Here is a 13,693-nt window from a genome sequence, read left to right on the forward strand (position 1 = left end):
CATACCCATGGCACATGGAGGTTCCCAGGCTAGTGGTTGAGTTGGAGCTGTAGCCACCGGCCCAGGCCACAACCACAGCCATGCCAGATCTGAGCTGTGTCTGCGACCTATACCACAGCTCACGGCAATGCCAGATCCTTAACCCACTGAGCGAGGCCAGAGATGGAACCTGCCTCAGATTCATTCCCACTGAGCCACAACGGGAACTCCCCAATAGATTCACTCTCTTGGTTCTTAAACTTCACATACATGGGGTCACACAGTGTGTGTTCTTTTGCATCTGTTTTCTTCCACAAATTCACTTCTGACGTTCGTTTTCCCACTGTGCCATCCCTGCCTCTGGTTACTGAGTTATTCTTACCCCAGTTTTACAGATGAGGAGGCTGAGACGCAGAAAGCTTATGTTTACCATTTGTAAGTACGCGGGAGAGCCTAGCTTTGCATCCAAGTCCACTCTGTAGAATACAAAGCCTATACACTTATCCACAAAGCTGCATGAGAATCACTGTGAGTAGGACCAGCCCTCATCCTTCCAGGTCCCACATGAAGCATGACAAAAGTCCTTGGAAGAGCTGAGATGGAGAGACACCCCTCACTTCCAAGGCCATGGGGCAGCAAGCCTGTCAAGGTGCTTGCATAAGGCATGTTCGATCAAAGCTGTCAAAAATATCTTTGGTACAGAGTGATGTTATCTCTGAAACATCTCTGTCATCATTGGACCATAGGCATAGAAATGGAGAAGGGTCCAGCTCTGATGATAAAATGTGAGTCTCTGGATGCAGGCTTAAAGCTGGGTCTACCTCCTGGGTTTTTTCTGTCATGTGACCCAATAGGTTTGCTACTGCGAGTTCAGTTCCTCTCACTAGAAATCAAGAGTCCTAATCAGCAATCTGCTTGTATGGGGTGGTACCATCTTCTACTCTTTAAAGTAAATGTATTCCACTTTTTTTTTTTTTTGGTCTTTTTAGGGCTGCACCTGTGGCATAGGGAGGTTCCCAGGCTAGGGGTCAAATTGGAGCTGTAGCTGCTGGCCACAGCCACAGCCACAGCAATGCCAGATCCTTAACCCACTGAGCAAGGCCAGGGATCGAACCTGCGTCCTCATGGACGCTAGTCAGATTCGTTTCCACTGAGCCACAACGGGAACTCCAAAGTAAGTGTATTCCATACCCAATCCCAGATGCAGGATCTACAAACTTTCCGGAGAACATTTTTCCATGCCTGATGAGCCCAGGGAGGACCCTCTTCCACAACTTGCTAGATTCACGAGAGGTGGTGGCACGAGAGAAGATCGTTCTTATTTCTTTTGATTTTTTTTTGGCTATCAATTATTATTTAATTATATTTAATAAGTTTTACTGGAGTTCTCGTCGTGGCTCAGTGGTTAACAAATCTGACTGGGAACCATGAGGTTGTGGGTTCGATCCCTGGCCTTGCTCAGTGGGTTAAGGATCCAGTGTTGCCTTGAGCTGTGGTGTAGGTCGCAGACGCGGCTCGGATCCCTCGCTGCTGTGGCTCTGGTGTAGGCCGGCAGCTACAGTTCCGATGAGACCCCTAGCCTGGGTACCTCCATATGGCGTGGGAGCGGCCCTAGAAAAGGCAAAAAGACAATAATAATAATAATAATGTTTTACAATTATAAACATTCCTTAGAGTGTCTGGTATTGAAAATATTATTTATTCATTTTTGATGTATTCTAAATCTGATTTTATTATATTCGAGTGTGAGGCCTCAGATTTACCAAAATAAGAAGACCAGATGCTTATACACAAAAGAGCTCACGAAATAGTTGGCGAGATGGACGAATGAAGAAATAATTACAAAAAATGTGAGGATGCTAAATATGCAGTGAAATCCGTCATTCTTAGTTCTTAATCAGACCCTGGTTCCCAATGACCTGGATACTATTTCTGCATATAGACTTACCTTGGGGCAATAGCATTAATTGTTGTACTATTAGAGAAATGCAAATTTGGTTACATTCATTTTCTAGGACACGTTTTTCCTCCAAGGGACATAAGTGCTTCTGACAAAAGTTAGTATCATTTTCTAGTGCAAGAAGCATCCTGTTATTATTATTATTATTTTTTGGCTGCACTCATGGCATGTGGAATTTCCTGAGGTCAGAGACTGAAACCTACACCATAGCTGCACCACAGCTGCGGCCTGAGCCACAGCAGTGACAACACTGGATCCTTAACCCACCAGGGAACTCCAGAAACATTCTTTTATTAATCAGATTCTCTAAGGCTCAAGATTACCTATGATGATGTGGCCTTATAGAAAACACAACAAAGACAACAGCAGTTCATGTTGCGGTGCAGTGGAAATGAATCCAGCTAGTATCCATGAGGAGGCAGGTTCGATCCCTGGCCTTGCCCAGTGGGTTGAGGATCCAGTGTTACCATGAGCAACCTGTGGTATACGTCGCAGATGCAGCTTGGATCCAGAGTTGCTGTGTAGGCCAGCAGCAATAGCTCTGATTCGACCCCTAGCCTGGGAACTTCCATGTGCCATGGGTATGGCCCTAAAAAGCACCAAAAAAGAAAGAAAGAAAGAAAAAAAAAAAAGAGCTATCACAGGAGAGTGCTTGATGGAGTCTGGAATCTGTTTCTTCTGCCTACGAGGAGTCCATTCCACTTTCTACTGGCAACAGAGCCCACAGTTTCCTTTGGGAAATGATCTTCCTCTATCCTGTAGCCCTGTGATTCTGGTAGGAACCCCACTTTCAGCACCAATTGTAGCATTTTTCTCTTTGGCCATTGGTTCCGGAAGAGCATGCGTCCCAAGACAGCTGATGAAAACCTTCCCTTAAAGGGAATTCAGCCAGCATTTTTGTGAACAGATGAAAAGTCTGGCCAACTTCCTAGCTAGGTCAGAAGGGTTTTCACTGCCCTTTATCCAAATTACTTGGCCTTTGTCAAGTCTACACCTTTTTTTTTTTTTTTTGGTCTTTTGAGGGTAGCACCCATGGCATATAGAAGTTCCCAGACTAGGGGTCTAATCAGAGCTGTAGCCGCTGGCCTATGCCACAACCACAGCAATGCCAGATCCTTAACCCACTGAGTGAGGCCAGGGATCGAACCTGCAACCTCATGGTTCCTAGTCAGATTCGTTTCCACTGTGCCATGACGGGAATTCCTCAATTCTACATTTGATCATACATCACCTAAAACATTCTGCTTCTAGGACTTATTTGTTATCCAAGTAGAACTCTGTATTTTGCAAGTATCAGAAACAAGCAACTCTGAGCTAGTTTAGGTTTAAACATGGAAAAAATTATCTCGTGTACTGAGGGGTTTGGTTTCAGCCTAGCCTAAACCTGGATTCAAACGATGTCACCAGGACCTTTTTTCTCTGCTGTTAAGTCCTGGCTCTACTTTCTCAGTGTTCATGCCATTCTCTGTCCACTGCAATCATAAGATTGCTTTATCTCCAGCCCCTACATGTATATAACTGAGTCCAGAAGGACTGGTGGCTCCAGCATAGGTTGTAAGGTTAGTTCTGAATGATCCTAATTAAGCTTTATTACCTTGCTTGAAGCATGTCTCAATCTCTAACTGAATGCTGTGATTAAAATAATGAATGCACTGATTGGCTTAGGTTAGGATCATATGCTTAGATTTCAAATCATCTTGATGCAAAATACATGGTCTGAGAGTGAGAGAGGGGGTGTTTCCCCAAAGCAAAATCAAAGTAAATTCTGAGTTGCGAAACAACTTGTCTTCCATAATTTCCCCAATTTTGCCTTCTTTGGCACTTGCAATTGATAAGTTATCTCAGTGAAATATTGTCTTCTCTTGCTTTTAGGAGGTACCACTTTATCTAAAATTTATGTCTGCATTTTTTTTTTGTTTTTTGTTTTTGTTTGTTTGTTTTTGGCTGCACTCGTGGCACACAGGAGTCCCTGGGTCAGGGACTGAACCCATGCCACAGCAGTGACCCAGGTTGCTGCAGTGACAACACCAGATCCTTAACCTGCTGTGCCACAGGAGAACTCCTATTTCTGCCTTTTGAAACTTTTTGTAATGTGGAGTCTGTAGAGACTCTGGGTTTTAGAGGATCAGGATTCAGGGACCCAGGAAGCCAGTTGTGAGAAATAACAGGAAATCTTAAATCTTATGGGGAGTTAGAGGAGATCTAAAATTGTTTGGGAGGTTTGGTTAAACTGATACTAGGGCTTAGGTTTCAATGGCACAGGATTGGCTATGCATGGGAACTCAGTAGTTATAAGTAAGCTTGCTCCCCAGTTTGGCTCTTTTCAGGATTACTGTGGCTCTAGGATGACAAGAAGCCTCAGTTCTTGTGGATATTACTTTGCCCCACAAAGATGGGGTCAAGACTTTTTCTTCATGAATGCCATTTAACCTAGTTTTGGAAAACTACTCTCTTTGATCAGGTGGGAGCAGGGGCAGTATCCTTAGATTCATTCCTGTGAATTTTGCAATGATTTTTCTGATGCTTCTTCTCTTGAGGAAGCTTGCTTTAGATGATCAGCACCGTGGACAGCAGCCATGGCTACTGTTGTGGGCTTTCCCCTCGTGTGGAAGGTCTCTAATATACGTTCCTTTCCCATAAAATGCCACTCGAAGCTTTGAGATGGATCCTATAAGAAGGATGAAATAGGGAAAGTGACCTTCTCCCACCAGGTTATTCAATCAGCACAGATGACAAATGAGAGATGTCAGAGTCAGATTGCCTATAGAACTAGAAATGTTCGCTCATTTCTTGATCGTTGCATGTGCAGTGGTTATATTCTATGAAGTGGCCACAAGCACGGAGTTAGCAAATACTGAGCCATTGCTCCCAGGAGAAATACAGAGCCTCTGGTCACAACACAGTCATCAACTGATCAATGCATAAAATTTTAAAAAGTGTGTTTCTGTTTAAACATACCTTATTTAATATGTATCATTGGTTCATCAGCATTGAACGCATGGCCAATAGCATTATGACTCATGCATGAACAAAGCTTATCTAATGCACATATTTTCTCTGAAGAGCCCATCACAACCTGCTTGTACTTGGAAACACTGGACAGCACATTAGCCCTACACTTGAAGGCAGTTTTACATAGCAAAATCACCAAGAAACAGCACAAAAGTATGAAAGCGTGGCACTAAGTAGGTTGGAAAAAAGAGCACTTGGTTACAGAATGAGAGTTCAAGCAAGAAGGCAGAGAAGATGGACATCCCAGCTCAAGAAGAGGGAAAATTCACTCCTCCTCTGTCTTCTCCTTCTCTTTGGACTCCTAACAGATCAGATGATGATGGCTCATGATTGGAGAGGATGATCTTTACTCTTTCAAATGCTAACCTCTTGGAAGCCTTCACAGAAGTTCTCAGAAATAATGTTTTATCAGCTTTGTGGGCATCCCTTAGCCCAGCCAAGTTGACATGTAAAATTAAGCATCTCAGGATACAAAAGATACTCCGAAGTTAGAGAAGCCAAATCCCATATGGTCTTCTGTGATTTTGTTTGTTCTTCTTTTTTCAATGTCTTAGAGTGGAAGGTTAGATGATTGGTTTGAGATCTTTGTTTCATATAGATATTAATGGTTATAACTTTCCCTTTAAGAACTGCTTGGGGAGTTCCCATTGTGGCTCAGTGGAAATGAATCCGACTAGGAACCATGAGGTTTTTGGGTTCAATCCCTGGCCTCACTCAGTGGGTTAAGGATCCGGCGTTGCCGTGAGTGTAGTTCAGATCTGGTGTTGCTGTGGCTGTGGCATAGGCCAGCAGCTACTGCTCCAACTCAACCCCTAGCCTGGGAACCTCCATATGCCATGGGTGTGGCCTTAAAGGAAAAAAACAAAACAAAACAAAACAAAACTGCTTGAGCTACATCCAGTAAATTTCAATATGTTGTCTTTTCATTTTCAGTTATCTCAAAGTATTTTCTAATTTGCCTTGTGATTTCTTCTTTGACTATTGGTTACTTAGAAGTATCTTGTTTAATTTCTACATATTTGTGAATTTCTCATATTTCTTTCTGTTACTGAGTTCTAATTTCACTCAACTGTGGTCGAAGAGCATGTGATATACGATGACAATCCTTTTAAATTTATTGAGGTCTGCTTTATGGCCTACCATATAGTCTATACCGGACACCTACATGATTTTGTGCCACTAAACCAGTTACCTAATACTAACTAACCTCATATCCTACTATTTGCCTGTCATTTACTCACCTCCACACTGGTCTTACTGCTGTTTCTCAAACCCCAGGCATATTTATATAAACAGCATTTGTATTTGTGCTCCTCTCCTCCTGGAATACACTTCTTCCTAATTTTTGCCTAGCTCAGTTTCACCTTCTCCAGATCTTTGCTCCAAACTCGCCTTTCAAGCAAGTCTTTCAGGACTGCTCTAATTAAATCAGGTTTGTTCTCCCCCCACCACCAACTACATTCAAAATACCTAAGAGAAGCTTAACTCACCATGGCTCAGTGGGTTAAGAATCTGAGTGCAGTAGCGTGGGTGGCTGCAGAGGTGTGGGTTCAATCCCCAACCTGTGACTTAAAGTATCCAGCAGTGACTTAAAGTATCCAGCATTGCTGTACCTGTGGCGTAGGTTACAGCTGTGGCTCAGATTCAACCCCTGACATGGAAATTTCCATATGCCATGGGTGTGGCCATAAAATGAAAGAAGAGAAGAAAAAGGAGAAGGAGAAGAAGAGGAGGGAGGAGGAGGAGGAAGGGGAAGAGGAAGCAGCTTTTAAATTTTGTTTTACAAAACTCTAGATTATGATGTTGGGAGCTCCCATTGTGGCTCAGTGGTTAATGAATCTGACTAGGAACCATGAGGTTGTGGGTTCAATCCCTGGCCTTCCTCAGTGGGTGAAGGATCTAGTGTTGCCGTGAGCTGTGGTGTAGGTTGCAGACGTGGCTTGGACAAAATAAATAAATAAATAAATAGATAGATAGATTCCGATGTTGATGGTGGTCCCCCGGAATTGAACAGAGCACACAACTGGTTAAGATTTTATTCTGCTCTTGAGACCTAAAGGCCCTGATTAATATTGGTTTAAGAAACTGACTCTAGAGGATTCAACTAAAGCAGTGCTCAGACAGAAATTTATAACTCTAATGTGTATCTTTTATTTTATTTTATTTTTTTGTCTTTTTGCCATTTCTTGGGCTGCTCCCTCGGCACATGGAGGTTCCCAGGCTAGGGGTTGAGTCAGAGCTGTAGCTGCTGGCCTATGCCAGAGCCACAGCAACTCGGCATCCGAGCCTCGTCTTCACCTACACCACAGCTCATGGCAACGCCGGATCCTCAACCCACTGAGCAAGGCCAGGGATCAAACCCGAAACCTCTTGGTTCCTAGTTGGATTTGTTACCAACTGAGCAACGACGGGAACTCCTCAGCTTGTTTTTTTTTTTTTTAAATATGATATTGGATTTCCCTGGTGGCTTAGTGGTTAAGGATTCAGGATTGTCACTGCTGTGGCACAGGTTTGATCTCTGACCTGGGAACTTCTGATTGCCTCAGGTGTGGCCAAAAAACAAAACAAAACTTTATATTAAACTATTCTGGAGTTCCCGTCATGGTGCAGCGGAAACAGATCCAACTAGGAACCATGAGGTTGGAGGTTCGATCCCTGGCCTCACTCAGTAGGTTAAGGATCTGGCATTGCCCGTAAGCTGTGCCATAGGTTGCAGAAGGGGCTCAGATCCTGCGTTGCTGTGGCTCTGGTGTAGGCCGGTGACTACAGCTCCAATTCGACCCCTAGCCTGGGAATCTCCATATGCCGCAGGTGCAACCGTAAAAATACAAAAGACAAAAAAAAATTAAATATTCTTTATTTTGATGAATGAGTTGGAATGGCTAATTTTAAATGTCAACTTGTCAGGGCTAAGAGGTGTCCAGATAGGGTTTTTCTCTGTGGCACAATGGGATTTGGTGACCTCTCAGGAGCTCTGGAACAAAGGTTTGTTCCCAGTGGTTTAGGGATCTGGAAATGCTGCAACTGCAGCCTAGGTCATGACCTGGGATCTGATGCCTGGCCCAGGAACTCCATAAGCCTCAAGGCAGGAAAAAAAAAAAAAAAAATTAGAGAGAGAGAGATGCAGGTAGCTGGTAAAACCCGATTTCTGGGTGTGTCTCCGACGTTGCTTTTGGAGGAGATTTAGCATTGGAATCAGGAGACTAAGTAAAAGAAGATCCATCCTCACCAGTGCAGTTGGGCCTCACCCACTCCGTGGAGGACTTGAATAGAACAAAAAGGCGGAGGAAGGGTTAAGTGATGTTTTTCCTGGAGCTGGGCCTTGCGTCTCCTCCTGCCCTTGGACGTCAGCACCCTAGTTCTTGGGTCTTCAGACTCAGACTGAGTATGATTGGCCCTGTGATTCTCAGCACTCAGACTGAAGGATACCACTGGCTTTCCTGGGCCTCTGGCTCCCAGACAGCAGATTGCAGGACTTCTCAGCCTCCACAATTGTCTGAGGCAAGTTCTGTAATAAATCTCTCTCCCTCTCTTGTGTGTGTGTATATATATACACACATGTATCTCCATATAATAACTATGATATATTTATATAATATATATGAATATGTATGTATGTATGTATGTATTTAGCCTTTTGTCTTTTTAGGGCTGCACTCCCAGCATATGGAGGTTCCCACGCTCAGGGTCAAATCAGAGCTACAGATGCCGGCCTACACCACAGCCACAGCAACTCGGGATCTGAGCTGCATGTGCGACCTACACCACAGCTCACAGCAACGCTGGATCCTTAACCCACTGAGTAAGGCCAGGAATCGAACCCGCAACCTCATGGTTCCTCGTCATATTTGTTAACCACGGAGCCACAACAGGAACTCCTGGAAAAGCTACTTTCATCCTAATCCTGCAGGGAGTTCTCGAATGTGAGGGATGCCTCAGAATTTGTGATGATGGAGACAGAGCAGCTGGCTTCCATACTTCTGCACCCAAGAGTCAGTGGCTAAGGGCCACCCCAGGAGACATAAACTCTAGGCATGTCCAGCTCTCCGTGCGTACAGACCAGGCAGTGCCAGGAGCCCAAAGAAGAGAGTTACAGGTGCAGCCACTCAAAGCAAAGCACCCAGCTGGGGGCCTGGCCCCAAAAAGGGCTAAAGGATCCCTCGGACCTGGGTGTGGCACCAGCTGCGAATCAGCTGTGAATGCATCAACTTAGTGAATATCCTTGTCAAGAAGAAAGGACAGGGGACAGGACAGGAGAGGCCATTGCCGTACAGCAGGGTTAACAGAGTCACAAATGGAGGACCGTATTAAACTCACCTGCATGGTCCTGAGCCAAAAGAACATGGCATCTTAAACTAATTCCTTGTAAGACTGTGCGAGCAACTTGGGAAACATGGGTGATTTTTCTAGCAAAAGAAAATGACTAAAATTAATACAAAGGGAGAGAGAAAATTTAGACAGACTGGTATTAATGGAAGGCCTTCGCAAACTATTTCAAAGAACTGCCAGGCGTATCAGATCCAGACAGTAAATGGGAGAATTCTTACAACCTTTGAACATACATCATTAACTTGTTCCAGAGCCTTGGGGAAAATAAGGACATTTGACAATTGTTTTTAAAAAGCTGGTGAATAGACTTGTGGTTGCCGAGGGGGAGGGGGAGGGAGTGGGATGGATGGGGAGCTTGGGGTTCATAGATGCAGACTCTTGCCTTTGCAATGGATGAGCCATGAGATCCTGCTGTGTAGCCCTGGGAATTATGTCTAGTCACTTATGACAGAGCATGATAATGGGACAAAAACGAATGTATACTTGTATGTGTAGCTGGGTCACCATGCTGTACAGTAGAAAATTGACAGAACACTGTAAACCAGCTATAATGGAAAAAAATAAAAATCATTATATAAAATTTTTTTTTTAAAAAAGCTAAAGCTGATAAAGCTTAAACCTGACAAAGATAGTATGCACACACAGACTGCAGCAAGCTGGCTTTCTTATAAAAATAGATTTAAAATTCTATGTGAGCAGTTCCTGTTATGACTCATATAAGACACAACGTAGTCTCCTTGAGGATCACTGGCCTTGTTTAATCACAGGCCTTGTTCAGTGGGTTAAGGATCCAGCATTGCCGTAAGCTTCAGAGTAGGTCGAAGACGCAGCTCAGATCTGGTGTTGTCATGGCTGTGGTGCAGGTGGCAGCTGCAGCTCTGATTCCACCCCTAGCCTGGCAACTTCCAGATGCTGCAGGTGTAGCCCTAAAAAGAAAAAAAAACAAACTGTGTGAAATGGTAGCAAGCAGATAAAGCAATACATTTAATGCTATCAAGATACACCTCATCCGTAGGTTGCAGTAGACATTTGTCATTTTTTGCTGCCCAGCTTTGAGTAATCATCCTTTTGGAGAAAGTCTCAAGATGAATGGGAAGCAACTCTGTCTCCCACTATAGAAGCTGTAGAAAGATACACTCTCCTTCCTACCGCCCAGGAGCTAGTAACTGGACCTAGAAGTTAGCCCAACAAAATAGATGCTTCCACTTCCGGCTTAGAATTTTGAAGGTGTGACAGAAAAATTTCAAGGACAATCAGAAATTATTCAAGACGATTCAGCTCTTCTATAGCAGAACCAAGGGTCCAAAAGTGTGGCTACCACTGGCCAACGGTTGTGCCAGCTTTGGTGGCTCAGTGTGTCCAGCTTCGCCGATGGTGACAACATGGCAGAGGGTGAAGGCATTTTCTGGTGCAGGGTCCTGACTCTACTGTCTTCCTTGATTTCCCAAGTCTAAGGCTGAATCTTTTCTTTTTTATTTTATTTATTTATTTTTTTGGTCTTTTTAGGGCCGCACCCTTGGCGTATGGAGGTTCCCAGGCTAGGGGTCCAATTGGAGCTGTGGCCACCGGCCTATGCCAGAGCCACAGCAATGCGGGATCAGAGCCATATCTGCGACCTACACCACAGCTCAAGGCAACGCCAGATCCTTAACCCACTGAGCAAGGCCAGGGATCAAACCTGCGTCCTCATGGATGCCAGTCTGGTTCATTAACCACTGAGCTATGTACGACAGGAACTCCTGAAGCTTTTCTGACAGTTCTGTGAGCTGCTTGCTATCCATCTCTCCAGTAAGCTCCCTTTCTGTTTAAGTTAGCTCAAAGTAATTTATGTTGTTTGCATATAAGAACCTGTGATGGCTACACAGGTCAAAGAGAACAAAAAAGCATCTGCTCATCTCTGTTGATACTGAGAGGCATTTGATAAGATTCAACATCCATTTCTGATAATAACCCTTTCCAAAGTAGAGATAAATGGATACCACTTTAATGCAATAAATAATATATATTGCAAACCAAAAGCAAGCCTCATTCTTAATGGTGACGTGTAAAAGTCAGGAACAATGCAGACTTTCCTACTCTCATTGCTATTACTTGACAGATTTCTAGAAGGGCAATTAGATAAGAGAAAGGAAAATAAGAGGTACAATTATTTTATTATTATTTTATTTTATTTTTGTCTTTTTGCTATTTCTTGGGCCGCTCCTGTGGCATATGGAGGTTCCCAGGCTAGGGGTCGAATCGGAGCTGTAGCCACTGGCCTACGCCAGAGCCACAGCAACTCGGGATCCGAGCTGTGTCTGCAACCTACACTACAGCTCATGGCAATGCCGGATCCTTAACCCACTGAGCAAGGGCAGGGACCGAACCTGCAACCTCATGGTTCCTAGTCGAATTCGTTAACCACTGCGCCACGACGGGAACTCCAGTACAATTATTTTAAAGGAAGAGGCCAGGTTATCATCTCATGCATTAACATGAACTCCTAAAAATCCAAAGAGAATCCACTGAAAATTATGATTAAGAAGTAATGGAGGAGTTCCCCTTGTGGCTCATTGGAAACGAATCTGACTAGTATTCATGAGGACACAGGTTTGATTCCTGGCCGCAGCAGGTGGGGCTCAGTGGGTTAAGGATCCGACGTTGCCCTGAGCTGCAGGCTAAGTCACAGACGTGGCTCGGATCCTGCATTACTGTGGCTGTGGCCCAGGCTGGAGGCTGTAGCTCCGATTCGACCCCTCGACTGGGAACCTCCATGTGCTGCAGGTGGGGCCCTAAAAACAACAACAACAACAAAGACCTAATGTACATCAAGGTGGTTGGTTACAAAAATAATTTTGTCCTAGAGACAAATAACAGAAAACGTAATGGCATAAAAATATCCCATTCATATTAGCAATGAACAGGAGCAAACGTACTGTTACACAACCTATAGAAGGAAACGATAGGACTCTGAGGAACATGGAGAGGCCTTATTTAACTTTAAAAAGATACACTTTAGGGAGTTCCCATCATGGCGCAGTGGAAACGAATCTGACTAGGAACCATGTGGTTGCAGGTTTGATTCCTGGCCTTGCTCAGTGGGTTAAGGATCTTGTGTTGCTGTGAGCTGTGGTGTAGATTGAAGACGCGGCTTGGATCCCGAGTTGCTGTGGCTGTGGTGTAGGCTGGCAGCTGTAGCTCCAATTGGCCCCTAGCCTGTGAACCTCCATATGCCAAGGGTATGGCCCTTAAAGGCAAAAAAAAAAAAAAAAAGGTATACTTTATTCTCAGGTAAGAAGATAAATGTTATGATGATGTCAATTTTCCCTAAGTTAATCTATATAAATTAATTACCCCAAATAATTAAATTTATCTGAGAGAATAAGTGAACCACCAGTAAAATGCTAGGAGGTATTACCCTAGCACATATTTCAATATATCCTATATCTATATTATCATGGACTATAAGGACATATCAATGAAACAGAAGAGTTTTTTTTTTTTTCTTTTTATGGCCTGCAGCATATGAAAGTTCCTGGGCTACAGGTTGAAACAGAGACGCAGCTATGGCCTCCGCCACAGCCACAGCAACACCAGGTCTGAGCCACATCTGCAACCTATGTGGGTTAACATCCTTAACCCACTGAGCCAGGCCAGAACCCATGTCCTCACAGAGACAACGTTGGGTCCTTAAGCAGCTAAGCCACAAAAGGAACTCTAAGAAGAGAATTTTTTTAAGATCCCTAAATATAGTCGGAATTTAATATCTGATTAGAAAGCAGTGGGAAAAGGTTAGATTATTTAAAAATAAATGATGCTGGGACAATTGGCTGGCCATGTGGGTGGAGGAAAAGGCAAGAGCCTTACCTCATTTCTTACACAAAAATAAATTCCAGATGGAGCCAACATCAAAAGTAAGAAAAAGAAAAAATAGAAACCATAATAGCACTACATGAAAACACAGATGAGTATTCTTATGATCTTGGAGTGCCTAAGCACGTAAAAAAAAAAAAAATCAGGAATCTTTATAGAAAAAATGGACCAATCTGACTATATAATTTAAATTCTCTTGTTGATATAAAACACTGTAAATATGGTAAAATGGAAATAAATAACCAATGAAATCTCAGAGATCAAAGAATATTGTAACAGATATATAAAGTATTTTTATTAACTAATATTCACAAGAGGAACATAGCAAAGGAAAATTAGGCAAATGACGTGTACGGGTAAATTACAGCAGCAAAAATACAAATTGCTAATAAAAAGGCATTGCTAGTAATGTTCTTGATTGCAAACAAGGGAAACTGATACTGGTTCGTTTCAGCAATAGAGAGATTTATAGGAAGCCTATCAGGTTAGCTCACAGCACAAACAGAGCTGGGGAAACAGGTTTGGGCAGAAATGCAAGGAGGGAGGCACCAGAAAGAACTG

Source organism: Phacochoerus africanus, chromosome 5 (genome assembly GCF_016906955.1).
Source record: "Phacochoerus africanus isolate WHEZ1 chromosome 5, ROS_Pafr_v1, whole genome shotgun sequence".
Lineage (NCBI taxonomy): Eukaryota > Metazoa > Chordata > Mammalia > Artiodactyla > Suidae > Phacochoerus > Phacochoerus africanus.